This window comes from Sceloporus occidentalis, unplaced genomic scaffold, assembly GCF_023333645.1.
Source record: "Sceloporus occidentalis isolate IW3139 unplaced genomic scaffold, rSceOcc1.0.p SCAF_120, whole genome shotgun sequence".
NCBI classification, from domain to species: domain Eukaryota; kingdom Metazoa; phylum Chordata; class Lepidosauria; order Squamata; family Phrynosomatidae; genus Sceloporus; species Sceloporus occidentalis.
Window position 1 is genome coordinate 2,345,310 of NW_028317100.1, and position 14,780 is coordinate 2,360,089.

Here is a 14,780-nt window from a genome sequence, read left to right on the forward strand (position 1 = left end):
TCTTTATTTCACAGAAACTGATATTAAACATGAAACTATTTTGTGATTCTGTGAATTTCAATAAAAAAATAAGATGGGAATTTGCCATTAAATCATAAAATATAATGGCTTCTCGCTTGCAAATAATGAAGGAGCAATTAATTTCAGCTGATCCCTTTCAATTTCTTTCAGCATAATGTGAACGCTTCTAGCCTAGCTCGGGGACGCTTATCTAACAATACGAACAAACAAAAAAACAAATTAACTGCGCAGAACAAAAATAATAATATAAGTTTACCTGAGTGCAGTTCAGCACTTTCCAAGGCTGGAGAATTTTATAATATTGAAAAATGTATGAGGCAATTTGTGAAGAACTACTTATGTTGCAAAACTGTTATGACAAAGAGCTTTGTATTGGCTCATAACCAATTGCATGTCTCGGCAGATTCATCAACAATAACAAAACTGTTTTTTTCGAGACAGGTGGGGTTACCGAGGATCAGAATTTGACGTCTAATTTGTACGTATTAAATAGGAGCTTCTTGTGCAGCTCCAAACACAAGGAAAATGCACCCATTTTCCATGGACTCCTTTGCATTTTAGCTCATGACACCTGCTGCTTGCTTTCTTATCTTAAATAAGTTAGAGAATGAGACTATCTATCAAATTCCTCCTCCCCTCGCTGCTTCCGTTGAAGTAAGGAGCATACTTAAGTATGCTTCCCACACACATTTACAGCAGCGCATGTCAACTCAACTCCAAGTATGAAAGTAGTACCCCCTTTTTTTCTCAGTGACACATGCTTCAATAGAAGCAGGACGGGGTTAAATTTCTCTTTTTTAACTCTTTAGGAAAACAAACACACGCACCATATAAATGCACTGGAGCTAAAGCAAAATGAACTCCAAAATGTATTTAAATATACTGATTGCCGTTTCCCTTTAATAAAATGCAACATGATTCTGAAGGCACTAAATAAAAATCCAATAAATCACTATATATATATATATATATATATATAATTACTGCATACAGTCACTACTTTAAAAATGCATGGAAGAATATGTTTTTAAGAAGAAAATGTCATATGCCTTACTTGTTATCTCATGTCCAAATCCCCTCGTGCGACCTCTGGACCATTCACGGAATCTCATGCTAAAAACTCCATATCTGTCCTAAAATTCACATCGATTAAATTACTATTCACCTAAATAAATAAATACTTATCTTTTATACTCTATCTATAGCGGCATTACAGGAGTAACATGTTGATGAAGTCGTTATTTACTATGGTAAGCACAGAACCCGGCAAATGGAACGCTTCATTTATCTGCAACGTCTGCACTTTAGGTCTAATTGAGGAGATCTTTTGTGTACATTAAAGTTGACCAATACAATTTTTCATTTACGTGGATCCATAATAGTACTTTTTACAAAATAGATTATAGATATTAGAATGCAGTACATGCACCAGCGGCCTCTCTTGAAGTTGTCATTGTCTACTTGGCTGACACCTCTTCCCCCTTTTGTCCTCCTTTCTCATAATAATAGGAAACCGAAAAACATCGTATTATAGGAAATCGGAGGCTAACAGACTTTAGGAGGGGCACCCCAAAGACGGAGAGACACTTTGAGACAAGGTAACGGCTGTGGCGATACTTTTTCATTAAGAACAAATTTCCCAACATCCAGAGAAATGTTTGCTGGGCCGCTACAAAAAGTAACATGGAAAAAAAAAATACTGCTTCTCAACCTGCCAGTGGCTGGCAAGTTTAATACTGAATTAAAAAAAATATATATAAAACAAACAAAACATTTATGTAAGATTGTGTATTCCCCCAATCCAATATCCAGCCATGTAGAAATGTCCTTCGTCGGGTGGGAGTAGTTCCCAGTAGGAATAGTAATCTCACATTTGATACACTTATATAAGGTTTACTTAAGGACTATAAGGACTATCGTCAATGATAAACAAAAATCAACTGGTGGAGACTTTTTCTTACTGTTAATGTCATTGTTTGGCATTTAAAGCATTAGACTTCACATAAAATTTCCATTTTGTCCCTTAAGCCGTTGCTTGACATTTAATAACACTATTACAGAGGGCTTTTATAGCTAGGGCAGAGGAAATGATGGCAAATTTCAAGAAATCAGAGAAATAGAATCAGGGCCAGGGATAAAAATATGTTTAACCTTTAAATTCAGGGCTCTCAGACCCGTCTTTAAATACGGGATGTACAAAAGGTTATTTTTGATCCATACCTCCCAACATTTTTTAAATGGCCAAGAGGGATACTCTTGTTTTAGGGGAGGTAGTCAGAGGAGTGGCTCGGGGTAAGGATTTGACTGAGACATTTTAACCTGTTGATAGCTATTTAAGTAATTAAGACATTTAGAAGAAGAATTATTATTTTTTATACAATGTATACAATTTATAAACTCTGTTGGTTCTATTGCTGCGATTTATACGGTTTTACAAACACTACAATATAGGTATTACTCTGCATTAGAAACAATTATTAATATGGAACATGAACAATAACGGGTTTATAATGAATAATTAGTTAATAATAATAATCCTTGGAAATCCAGAACTTTGGAAGATATCTCTATTGAGGTGCCCACCAAGTGAGTTTTAATGTAGAACACTTTTTTCAGTGTGATCTCTACAGAGGCCGGTAATTTATCGAGCTGATTGTGGCCAAGTATACATGATCCGGTTGAATGAAAATGCTGGAATACTTACCACCGCTCCATAAATAAGCCCAATTTGTAATGCAAAAATCAAAGCACAAGTCTGAAGAGCCCTTCCCATGCTGCGTCTTCTCCTGCAAATGGTGGTACTATCCTGCTGAGACACAAACACAGGTGGCTAAAGTAAATAGGAACCTGATAACCAGCTTTGCTTTTTGACCAAGAAAGTGATTTTCTCTGGTGGAGTCCAAGCTTCCCTCCCCCAACCACATTTCCTTTGGAGGGGAAGGGGCCAGTTAATGATTAAGAGATCACTGGCCAAATTTTGGACAGACTTTGTACAAGTGAAGGACCTCCTCATCCCTGTGCTTGTTGCGTAATAGATAGGACGACGTCATATATTTGTTTTAGAGAAAATCAAAGTGGTTTTGCTGGACTTGCTCCATACAATGTGAATGCTATAGTCACACATACACTTTGATTTAGGCGCACTGAAAATTAAAATCAGTCTTTACAAACGTTTTTTTTTAGCCCAATCTACTAGACATCTCCTGACTCATTTTATCATATTGCCTTGTCGTCAAAATTAAAATGGCTCAGTCTTAATCACCCATCTTGACTGGACTCCAGTTGAATGCCCTTGCAAGCCAACACTTGCAGATTTACTATTAAGTTCTTTACGATGGTATATGAAAGTGCATGTTTTGGCAAATACTGCCCTTTTAAAAATACTTGTAAGAAAACCAAAACCAAAACCATGATCCATGAGTTCTTGCTCCTCTATTTTTAGGAAAGGGGCCTGTCAGGACTCGGGTGATCAGGTCGGGTAGGAGCCCATGCGCAGGGGATACTTGGGGTTCAGTATGTAACCCACGGTGCATGATTATGCAAACAAAGACACCACAAACAGAAATCCAGGTAATGCAGTGTATTTCATGTATATAACAGGACCAGCAAATAAGGGTAATATAGTCTAAGCAAGTAACCGGACGTATGGCAAAATAAAATACCGGTAATAAGTCTTTTGGCAGGGAGCCCGCTTGGAAGGGCACGACAGACAGAGAGCCCGCTTGGAAGGGCACGAAAGGCACACAGCCCGCTTGGAAGGGCACAAAAGGCACACAGCCCGCTTGGAAGGGCACAAAAGGCACACAGCCCGCTTGGAAGGGCACAAAAGGCACACAGCCCGCTTGGAAGGGCACAAAAGGCACACAGCCCACTTGGAAGGACACAATAGCAGGGAGTCCACTTGGAAGGACACAATAGCAGGGAGTCCACTTGGAAGGACACAATAGCAGGGAGTCCACTTGGAAGGACACAATAGCAGGGAGTCCACTTGGAAGGACACAATAGCAGGGAGTCCACTTGGAAGGACACAATAGCAGGGAGTCCACTTGGAAGGACACAATAGCAGGGAGTCCACTTGGAAGGACACAATAGCAGGGAGTCCACTTGGAAGGACACAATAGCAGGGAGTCCACTTGGAAGTACACAATAGCAGGGAATCCACTTGATTAGGACACAAAGCAGGGAACCAGGAACAGTACAGGTGCAGAGCCACAGCAGGAAGGTCCATAGACTTCAATACAAAGGCCCTGACTGAAGGGCAGGGCAGGTTCCTAAAGGCAGGGTAATCCAGATAACAAGGCCCAGCTGGATGTATGGACTAGGGCTCAACCCAGGTAACAAGGCACACCTGAGTTCTGAGTGCTCCAGAGGGCGGAGGGTGGCCACTAGTGGTCGCAGATGTAAACGCCACAGGTATAAAAAAGCCATGGTTCAGGCAGTGAAAAATTGGTTCCTGACAGGGCCATTAAAAATACTAAAAAAAAGTCAGGAAAAGAAGACCAAAATTGCAGTAAAAAAAATTAAAGGAATCCAATTGAAAAATGGCTGCTGGCTGTGCAGAAGCATGTTTATATAGTCCTGTGCACCAGTGACACCCAGTGTTTGAAAACAGTATCGCATCTTCTATTGACTGATTTATACAAAAAATAATGACACATTAGGACAGGTTGGTACAGAAGGAAAAGAAGGCCCTGCTCTTGCAAGCTTACAGCCTAATTGAAGGTTAAGGGCAAATGAGCCAGAAGGTGGGGGGCAGCTTGGGAGATGATGATTTGATTGTAGTGAGGCTAATGTGGAGAATTCTGTGCTTTTGAGATCTCGGTGGTGGGAAGTACATATGTTTTCTTTCAGAATGCTGGTTGTGGGTGTTAAGGAAGAGGCTAGACTATATGCGTCTACGAGCATGCGGCTTTCTTATAAGTTAGAATAAGTACAGGAGAGCCTGAGAGAACAAGGTAGGGAATTCTAGAGAATAGTTACAGCACAGGGAAAATCCTGGAAATGCAAATAAGAAAAAGTGATAACCGTCGAAGAAACTCAAGTCATGGGAAGAGTAATGAGGATGGTTAGGACAGTATTTAGAGATAACAGTGGAAACATAGGGGGGGTAAGTGTTTTTAATGACTCAGTAGGTTAGGGTCACCAGTTAACATTAAAAAGAGACAGTCTACTGCACTAAACAGTCTTACCAATGATGAGCATACCGCTTGCACCCTCCACTCTCAGATTCATTATACCGGTAGTTTGTAGGAACACTTTATAGGTTTGCATGCAGGGGTTCTAATTAGACCCTCTGGAAATGTCACACAAGTACGTCTATTAGTAAGAAGGAGATGCATTTGGCTAAATGCATCTCCTGCAAGCTAAGGAACTAGAGTAGGAAAACAATGTGCTTGAATAGAGAATATAGATTAATTCCTTTATGTGTTTGCATGCAAAAAAAATGTAGAGTATAGGGTGACACATTGATGATGGCTGGAGGGTAGCTTTAATTCTGCAGTATGGAGGATCCAGGGGAGGGATTGGCACATTGGGGTAGAAGATGAAGAGTGGTGGGATATTGGGGTGCCCACCAAGTGACTTTTAATGTAGAACACTTTTTTCAGTGTGATCTCTATAGAGGCCAGTAATTTATCAAGCTGATTGTGGCCAATTATACATGATCCGGATTGACACATTGGGGTAGAAGATGAAGAGTGATGGGATAAGAAAATTAGCCCAGTAGTCTTATATTGATGAAGACTGCTTATCTGTGGTCCAAAAAGAGAATTGGCTCAAGAAAGACAGTTGTTAAACACAGTCCAATGTTATGTTCCATATTTTAGATCAAATTCTTTTGTTACAATAACTTAGCTGGACAGATTGAACAATTGCCATCAGAATTCTGCTACATAAAAAAACAAATGCTATAAGTCTATGTAAGATAGAATAATTCACAATTTCTGTATTTGTGAAGAATTCTGTCTGACCAGTAGGTGTCAGCACTTCAGTATCAATACTCGATTATTTCTCAACTTTTACCATTTCTAAATTAGCCAGAAAAATATATATTTTATTGCACTTACTTTTATTATTTGGGTTTTTTTTATGATTAATATGTAGATTTTAAATATATTGGCTGTATTTAAACATCAGATTCTTAATTTGGACTATTGGGCTAAAATGTGATAGAATCGCAGTAAATTATATTTCAAGCAAAATGCTTAAGAATTTTTTGGCTGATAAATTTTTTGTCCGTCAGTTTCAATGTAAAATGCTCAATGAATAGTGACTTTAACTTTCAGTAATTAAACTGGCACTGCCGCATTAGAACAATATTTGGGAATGTCTCAGAAATTAGAGAAGTTCCAGAGAAGTGAAACTGCATTGTTATTAGATTATTGACGTCATGTAGTTTATCACATTACTAAACACAGAGAGGCGAAATACTATAAAAAATCTCAGAATACACAGCTTCCTATTAATATGAAGAAACCATGGAAGAGGTTTGATAAATCTGACAAACATTATGTTTAATTTAGTGTTTTTAGTTGAAACATTGATTTTTTTTAAATGCTTAGTTCTTGTCTATACACATGCAGTAGATGTATAGTGCAAATGCTATAAATGCTATGTTTTGGACATATTTTTGCCCCCTACGCGGCCGCCGTACTCACCGTGGAGCTCTGAGATGTAATTAATGCATCCTATGAAAGCTATGCTGGCACCAGTGTAAATTTGGGGAGAACAGAGATCTCCCTTGTAACTCACCCATTGGGCATAGGCCCAACAGAAGGCCTGATCGTCCAAGAGAGTGATCTGCCCTGGTTTTACAACAGAGGGGAAGATGTCTATGGGTAAGTGAGCCTGTTCAGTACAGGTACGTCGATTTCACCAAAAGAAAAGTGTATAGAAAGACAATAAAACAAGCACAGGAAGAATGTAGTCAAGTTGAAAATGAAATTTGGTCTGGGGGGTTTAGCAAGCAAGCCAAGTGATTAGCCTGGTGAAGGTATATCATGCGAACACACACACTCATTCACTCTATCACACACTCATTCACTCTATCACACACTTAACTGTCTGAAAAACTTGGACTGGCCCAGGGGCCATTTCCCCCTTACCCCCCAGGCCAACCTGTCCATGTTTCCTTGCCTCATAAAGCTCTCTTAGTTGAGAAAAAAAATAGACATAAAAAGTGCAAACTGTTACAGTCCAACAATGTTTTGACTTCTTTGTCACTGCGGTTTGTGTTGCTAAGCAGGGGTGGAAATATTTCTAATAGAACTTTTGGCTGATTACAAGTAGAGACAATTTATTGCGAATGGGTTAACTTCTTCTGCCTTATAAGCACTTCTTTAGAAAGGCTTCCTCGCTTATATATCTTTTTGTATTTAGTTTGCCTCTCAAACTACTCCTTAGCATTTACTGTTCTAAAAGGGTATAATTGCAGCATCTCCGAGCCACCATCGCATGTAATTCCCACTCATTGTGTCCTCCTTCTTATGTTTCCACTGAAAAACAACAAAAGGCAGCTGGATCACTGGTGTTAGATGTAGGCGTTTATCATGTACTGTAAAAGAAGACCACAAACAGACGCTGCAAATATGCAGTTTTACTGTCCCAAAATACATTGTTTGCCCCATTCTGTCTTGTTTATCTATTCCAATAGAATGATATTTCATTAGGGACTTGGTATACAGTATTATATATAATATATTATATAAATTATTATATAAACTGTTGATTTCAGATTTAATAATATATTTATATTATAATATACATACAGTCATTACCAGACATGAGCAGTTTCAGGGAATTAACCCCTCTATTACAAGACACGAGCAGTTTCAGAAAATTAACCCCTCTATTAGCAGACATGAGCAGTTCATAGAAATAACCCCTCTATTACGAGACTTGAGCAGTTTCAGAGAATTAAACCTTCTGTTACCAGACATAAGCAGCTTCAGACAATTAACCCCTGTGTTACCAGACATGAGAAATTTCAGAGAATTACCTCTTCTATTATCAGACATGAGCAGTTTTAGAGAATTAACCCCTTTATTACCAGACATGAGCAGTTTTACAGAATGAATGCCTCTATTACCAGACATGAGCATTTTCAGGGAATTAACCTCTTTATGTTTGTACTTGGCCCCAAGATTGCTAATAGCAGTCCTTAAATGTCAATACTAATTCTTTATTTATCCAAATATACCACAAATATACCACTGAAAAACGGATACCCATTCATTGCATGAAAATATAAGGCTTCTCTACTTAAAGGTCCCATTAACAGAATATATGCATGTGTATTTTGTGGGATGAAGTAAAAATGTCTCTGTTTTCCATGGGCTACAATTTGCTACCACTATATACAGATTTATTCTTCAATGGATTATAGTGTAATATAGCAGACTGCCGAGGAATGTTTTTGTGTTATACAAACTGACTCTGTGATCATCAAGTCAGGCTGGAATATATGTAATAAAATAGTGAAGACGCACAATCTGCTAGGACATTTTGTATACTTTCTCAAAGAATAAAGTGGAATTAAGACTGAATGTTGTTAGGTTTTAAAGCAGTTTGATACTCAGCAGGAGTTATAATTAAAAAAACAGCCATTACATCTGCTGACACTGTGCTTGGTTAATTTAACATTGAATAAAATGTTCGACACAAAAGATTCACCACATTAATCTGAGAAATAAAACTCACGTTTTCTCTAGAAAAAAAAAAAAAATGCTCCACTCGATTACCAATTACCGAAACTTTAACAAACTGTCGACCAAATTACTTTTTCTTTTCTTTGGTTTAGATGCAGCCAGGTACAGTACGTTATCTATCTGACTCTACAGTTAACTCTTCAGATAACAGTAAGATAGATCATTCCATCTGTGGCTTCTTCCCCTCCCTATTAGGTTTTACATTCTTGTAAACAAGGACTAGAAGGTGTTAAACCGGAGCAGATGGCCACATTTATTAAGGCACAAATGGAACTATTCTGGGTACAACTGACAAACCTGCTACAATAACCATAGGGACAATAGAATGTTTCAAGAGCTATACTAGGCTCGGAAGCTCTCCATCTGTTGTGAATCTCATAATATTTACAGCAAATTGGGTAGAGATGATACCTTTTTTGGCTGACTGAAGTATAATAAATTATCAGGTTTCTGTTTCTAGCATATTATACCTAAAAATGGACCTAGATGGTCTTAAAATCTTGTAACCTATTTTACGTCAGTTGGTCTTTAACAGTACTGTTACTAAACTTGATTTTTTTACGGCTAACATGGTGCAAGTCTTTATCACAATGTTTAGGTAGAGTGTACCACGCGGTGCTTGCTGAGGATCATGGGTTGTATTTTAACCACTAAAGACTGGTAAGTGGGTAATAATAATCAAACATGAGGAACGCTCTTTTTGCTGCATATTCCTAATGGAGGTATGGGAATTGTCTATCCCTGGTTCTTATTTTTTATGTTTTTTGTTATATATGACAACACCCAAAACTATCTTATCTGAACTTGGAAGAATTTGCTGATTCCTGTTGATGCGCAGACTTTTGAAAAGGATGTGCAGGGCGTCAATCCTGTTCCTCCCAAATGTTTTCAGTTTTTTATCATTCACAATATCGTCGTCAGCTAGATAACTGTCATCGCTTTCACATAAAACAACTCACAGCTGTCTGTATTTTCCAGGATTCAAATGAAATGCGCTTTTACATAATTACAGAATAATGAGTAAAAAAGAAGTTTAAGCAGGTGAGCTTCAAACATCCAGATCCTCATTTATGGAGAGCTTCATAAAGTATCACTGAAAAGCAGTAAGAGAGTTGAAACTCGCTACCCAGTCTGGTAAATATAGAAAATTAGAATTTGATAAATTAAAGATCATTTTCCTGTTGTAAAAAACTTTAAAACATGATTTGGTCTTTGTGTGTGTAAAAACGTTAGTGTATGTGTGTATGGAAGTAAGGGAGTGTGTATAAGTATGTTAGTGTTTAAGTATGTTAGTATATGTTTGTGTAAGTGTGCTAGTGTATGTGTGCGTGTACGTTAGTGTATGTATGTGTGTAAGTATGTTATTGTATGTGTGTAAGTACGTTAGTGCATGTGTGTATATGTTAGTGTGTGTGTAAATACGGTATGTCAGTTTGAACGTGTAAGAATGCCAGTTTGTGTGTGTAAGTATGTTAACGAGTGTGTAAGTTTGTTAGTGTATGTCTTAGCATATTATTGTAGGGTATGTGTGTATGAAGATATGTTAGTGTGTGTGGAAGTGTGAGTGTGGAAATCTGTTAGTGTGTGTGGAAGTTTGTGTGTGTGGAAGTATATTACTTTGTGTGAAGTATGTTAATATGTGTGTAAAGTATGATAAGTATGTAAGTGTGTAAAGTAAGATAAGCAGGTGTAAAAAAAAAACATCTTTATAAAAATAGATTAAAATATACATGTGAACTGGACTGAAGATGTGTTTGTATACAGGTGTGTATAAATGTGAATTTGTGAGTATGGGTTTGGTGTTATATGTTAGAGTATAAAATAATGTAAACATGCATGTAAGAAAACAGATTACATACAGAGGTTGTGGGACAATATAGGGGCTGTGAAGACAATACAGGCATGGGGAACAATACAGAGGCTGGGGCGCTATTAGGGTGACCACATGTCCCGGATTACCTGCAATGGAACTTTTAAGTCCCGGGCAGCCTCAATCCAGGACATTAAATGAGAATTTTAAGTAAAGGAGACTTCTCGACTCTCCTGTGACGTATATTAATATATATAATATAAAATGTATTTATGTGTATGTGACAGTGTGTATATGTCAATCAGTGTGTATGTAAGATATATATATATATATGGTATTACGGGGGGCTAGGTATTTGGCAGAGCAAATCATTTGACAGGAGGCTGGGGCAAGGAATATGACATGGGTGCAAGAAATCTGAAAAGGAGGCAATAGTGAGGTGTAAAGGTGGGCAACATGTAGTGGTGAGGACTAAAACACGGGGAAGTTTTAATGTCATTGTTAATTTTTTTACTGTCTCTGTGATTTTAATAGCTTTATGGGATTTGCTGGCACTCTAAAAATAAAATTTAACGTAATATATTATAACTATATAGGTGTTTTAAGTGAATAAAAAATCTCCAGCATTCAATCAAGAATCAATATACGTAATACTCACACAGAATTCCCTCTGCCTTTGAAGTACAGCATGTATAATAAAACAAAACAAAAACAAAATTTACATATATATAGTAAAATCGAGAAAAAAATACGCATCATTTTTGTACCATTATAATAATTTTAAATGCCAAAAGGCAAGTATTTTTAGGTTATTTTTAACTAAGGTATATAATTTTCCTTAGGAGGGAATCTTCACTTAACTGCATCTAAAATACAATGTGACTTTATTCCTTTCTAAAGAAGGAAATTATCAGCTCCTATGCTGCTTTACACGATGTCTTCAGTATTCACTGAAAATGTCTTCTACATAATAGCAGATCTGTCATTTACGGGCTCAGTGATAATAATAGATTGCACACCTATGTAAAAAATAGATATTTAAAGTATACTCTTTAAAAAAGGGTTCCTATTTTTGGCCTTAATTTGTGTAGCATCTGAAGCACCTGTGATCTGCTCAGAAAGTATTATCATCAGTGGGGTATCGTGGCCTTGGCTTAGGGCAGTAGGTCAGGTAGAGCTGGGAACTGTCTGGGTTTCACCCGGAGGCTCCAGGAGAAGCGCCGCTTCTCCGGGTCGAAGGAGCGGGGTCCTGACATGCCCCACTCCCCGCCCATTTCCCTCTTAAATGGGGGTGTGCTTCGTGACATCACTGGGAATGCCCACTGACACTGGCAGGAGCACCCACTGATGTCAGCGGGTAGCCCTGGCCACATCCTCCAAGGGGGGCTCCGGGTAGCTGGAGTTCCCAGGTATGTCGATTGGTTCCCTGTTATGTGGCTCCTCGACCCAACCTGATGGACTGGCAGACTAAGGAGTGGGGAAAGAGACCCTGGTGAGGGGATATCCTTCTCTGCCTTGGCTCACTGATTTTTGTGTTCTTACATTTGCGGGACCCCAGTATCCTTACGCACGTTCTTGTCCTAGAGGGGTGCTTGCGTGGGTCAATTTGTATAGACGGTTGGGTTGGGTTAATTCATTTAAGAGGGAGCTTCTCCTGCAAGAAAGGCACCCCTGTAACATGCATCATTAAATCAGTGAGAATACTTGAATCTTACTGCACTGATTTTTTTTTTTTTTGAAAGACTGTTTATTGTTTTCTTAAGGTCATACAGAAATTAAACATTAGAGCTTTCCACATTTGTAGTCGGATAAATCACTCTAGACATATTAAGCTAGGGTGTTGATTAAAGAACGTGCGCTCTTGTCTCCAAGTGTCATAGTGTGGGTTGCGTGTATTTGGTGCCTCAAGTTTGTGTGTTATATGAAGGAAATGACCTTCGATGGCAAGAAAAGATCAGGTGAATGTTCGTCGTATGCTGAAAGCTCCTCTGTAGAAGACAGACCAGCCCGGTATTGTGAGAGGTAAGATCTGCTTTGTGGTGGATAATAACAATCTTAACAAAAACTTTTCAAAATCAATAAGACAACAAAAGGCGTTGATAGTTTCAGCTATATTGAAAATGTCCAACCGTACTAACCTTGAACAGAATGAGCTGAGGCGACCAGTATCCTCCTCCCGACTTTCTGTCCTCTTGATGTGGGTTCTGGAGTTGAGTGTCTCCTGTTTCTCTAAAGACTCTGAAGGGGCTAAGCTATTGGAAGGTGAAGGTTGTTGTTAACATCTGGGAAAGGCACAGGTGTAGGATCATCAAGTATTCTGGAAAGCTAAGTTAACGTGTTGAGTGATACATAGTAGGGTTGGAAAATAAGGTTCCCAAACATCCAGGAACCTGAGTCCATTCTCGAATGTCCTTAATGCCTGTGTTATCATAAAGTGCCCATAATGAGATTATTCAACATTGACTCGCGGTTTGTCAGACGGTGAATGAAAGGGCAGATCCCGGCACAAGAAGCGGTGATAAGGGCAGACAAGCATGCAGGGCTCCAAGTTATACCTGCATTTGTTACATAAGACTGTGCCCCTAGAATTAGTTTTAGACAATAGTTTGGGGGTGCCGTAGGCTCTGTGTAGGAGCTTATAAAGGGATTCCTGGAACCCAGAAGTCGGAAAGTAGACTATGTTTTAAACGGCCAGGTCAGCTGGCATTTTAGAATACACGGCAAAATCAGTGAAACAGCAACTCTCCTGCATACTCCTGATGTGTATAAAGCTAATTTGAATGGCAACAATTCATTCTAAATAATTTCCTCCTGTTTCTATAAACATAACTGTGACTTTCGGGGCTGTATCACACCATGATACATGTAAGCCCAGCAAACTTTCTGAGAGCTCCTAGAAAAGCGGGACATTAGAGGACGAAAAAGAGACAGGGAATTGGGGCTCAGAGAGGGACTGTCTTCCCTTACGAAAAATTACTGCAGTTTTTTCTGAAGTAATACTGCAGTTTTTTGGACATGAAAAAACTGCAATACTGCACTTTTACTGCAGTATCACTGCACATTTACTGCAGTTTTACTGCATTTGTACTTCACTGTACTGCAGTTTTACTGCACTTTTTTATATATATTGCAAACCTACAGTTGTGCTTCAATGTATTGCAGCTTTATTGCATTTGTACTTCCGTAAAAAAATAACCGCAGTAAAAGTGCAGTACAGTGAAGTACAAATGCAGTAATACTGCAGTAAAAGTGCAGTATTGCAGTTTTTTCATGTCCAAAAAACTGCAGTATTACTTCAGAAAAACTGCAGTAATTTTTTCGTAAGGGTTTCCTAAAGAGGGACACTTGAGAGTTATATAGTTTGACCATTTAGCTTCTCCTTCTCTTTTGGAGAATATTTTCGCAATGTAGACATCCCGTAAGCACATGTAGGTCACAGTAACTGCAGGAAGCTAAAGCTTCAGACCTCTAGGACCTTTTCTTGTTTCAGGCTTCTGTACAAACTCTGCACTGACAATCCTGTCCAAACAGCCAACCCGTTGTATACGTAACACATTTGCTCGTAATGCGTCACCAACAGAGCCTCTGAGAAATAAATATTATAGAGAAGCTCATCATTATCTTCTCATTTTAATTTTTTTTTTTAATTAAAGTTAATTTAAAAAAAAAATTTAAGTTAATTATACAATAATTGCTAGAAATCATGTATGTTCAATAGCCGAATGTCTGATGTCTGCAAAAACACTGCATCTTTACCTTTATAAAACTTAGTTTCCATGGAAACCAAAAATAAGTAAAATTCAATCTAATTTTAACAACATTATTTTACGCATGCCAGATATTGCCTCCCCATTAGACATTCGAAGTTAGGTCTTTAGGATAAGCATAAATTGTTATATTCAGACCCAGACCTGAAGGTCCGGTGCCTGGTGACAGCACCCAAGACATGTTTATAGCATGTTTGCCAGGGCCGACTTTATTAACCAGTCCATCCCTATCTTATTTTATTGCATACAGAATAACATAGATAACGAACATGCAAAAAAATAAATAAATAAATAGAAGCTCTGTATTGTAGAGAAAGCAGGTAATGCCATGAACTTGCAGGACTTGTTGGGTCTGAGCATTCCATGTGGTTTCAGGTGGAATGTGTTTCACATGTATGTAGTAATGTTCATGTATGTTTTATAAGATATGTTGTATATCTCTGTAGATGTGTTGTATATTGTATTAGAAAGGTTCAT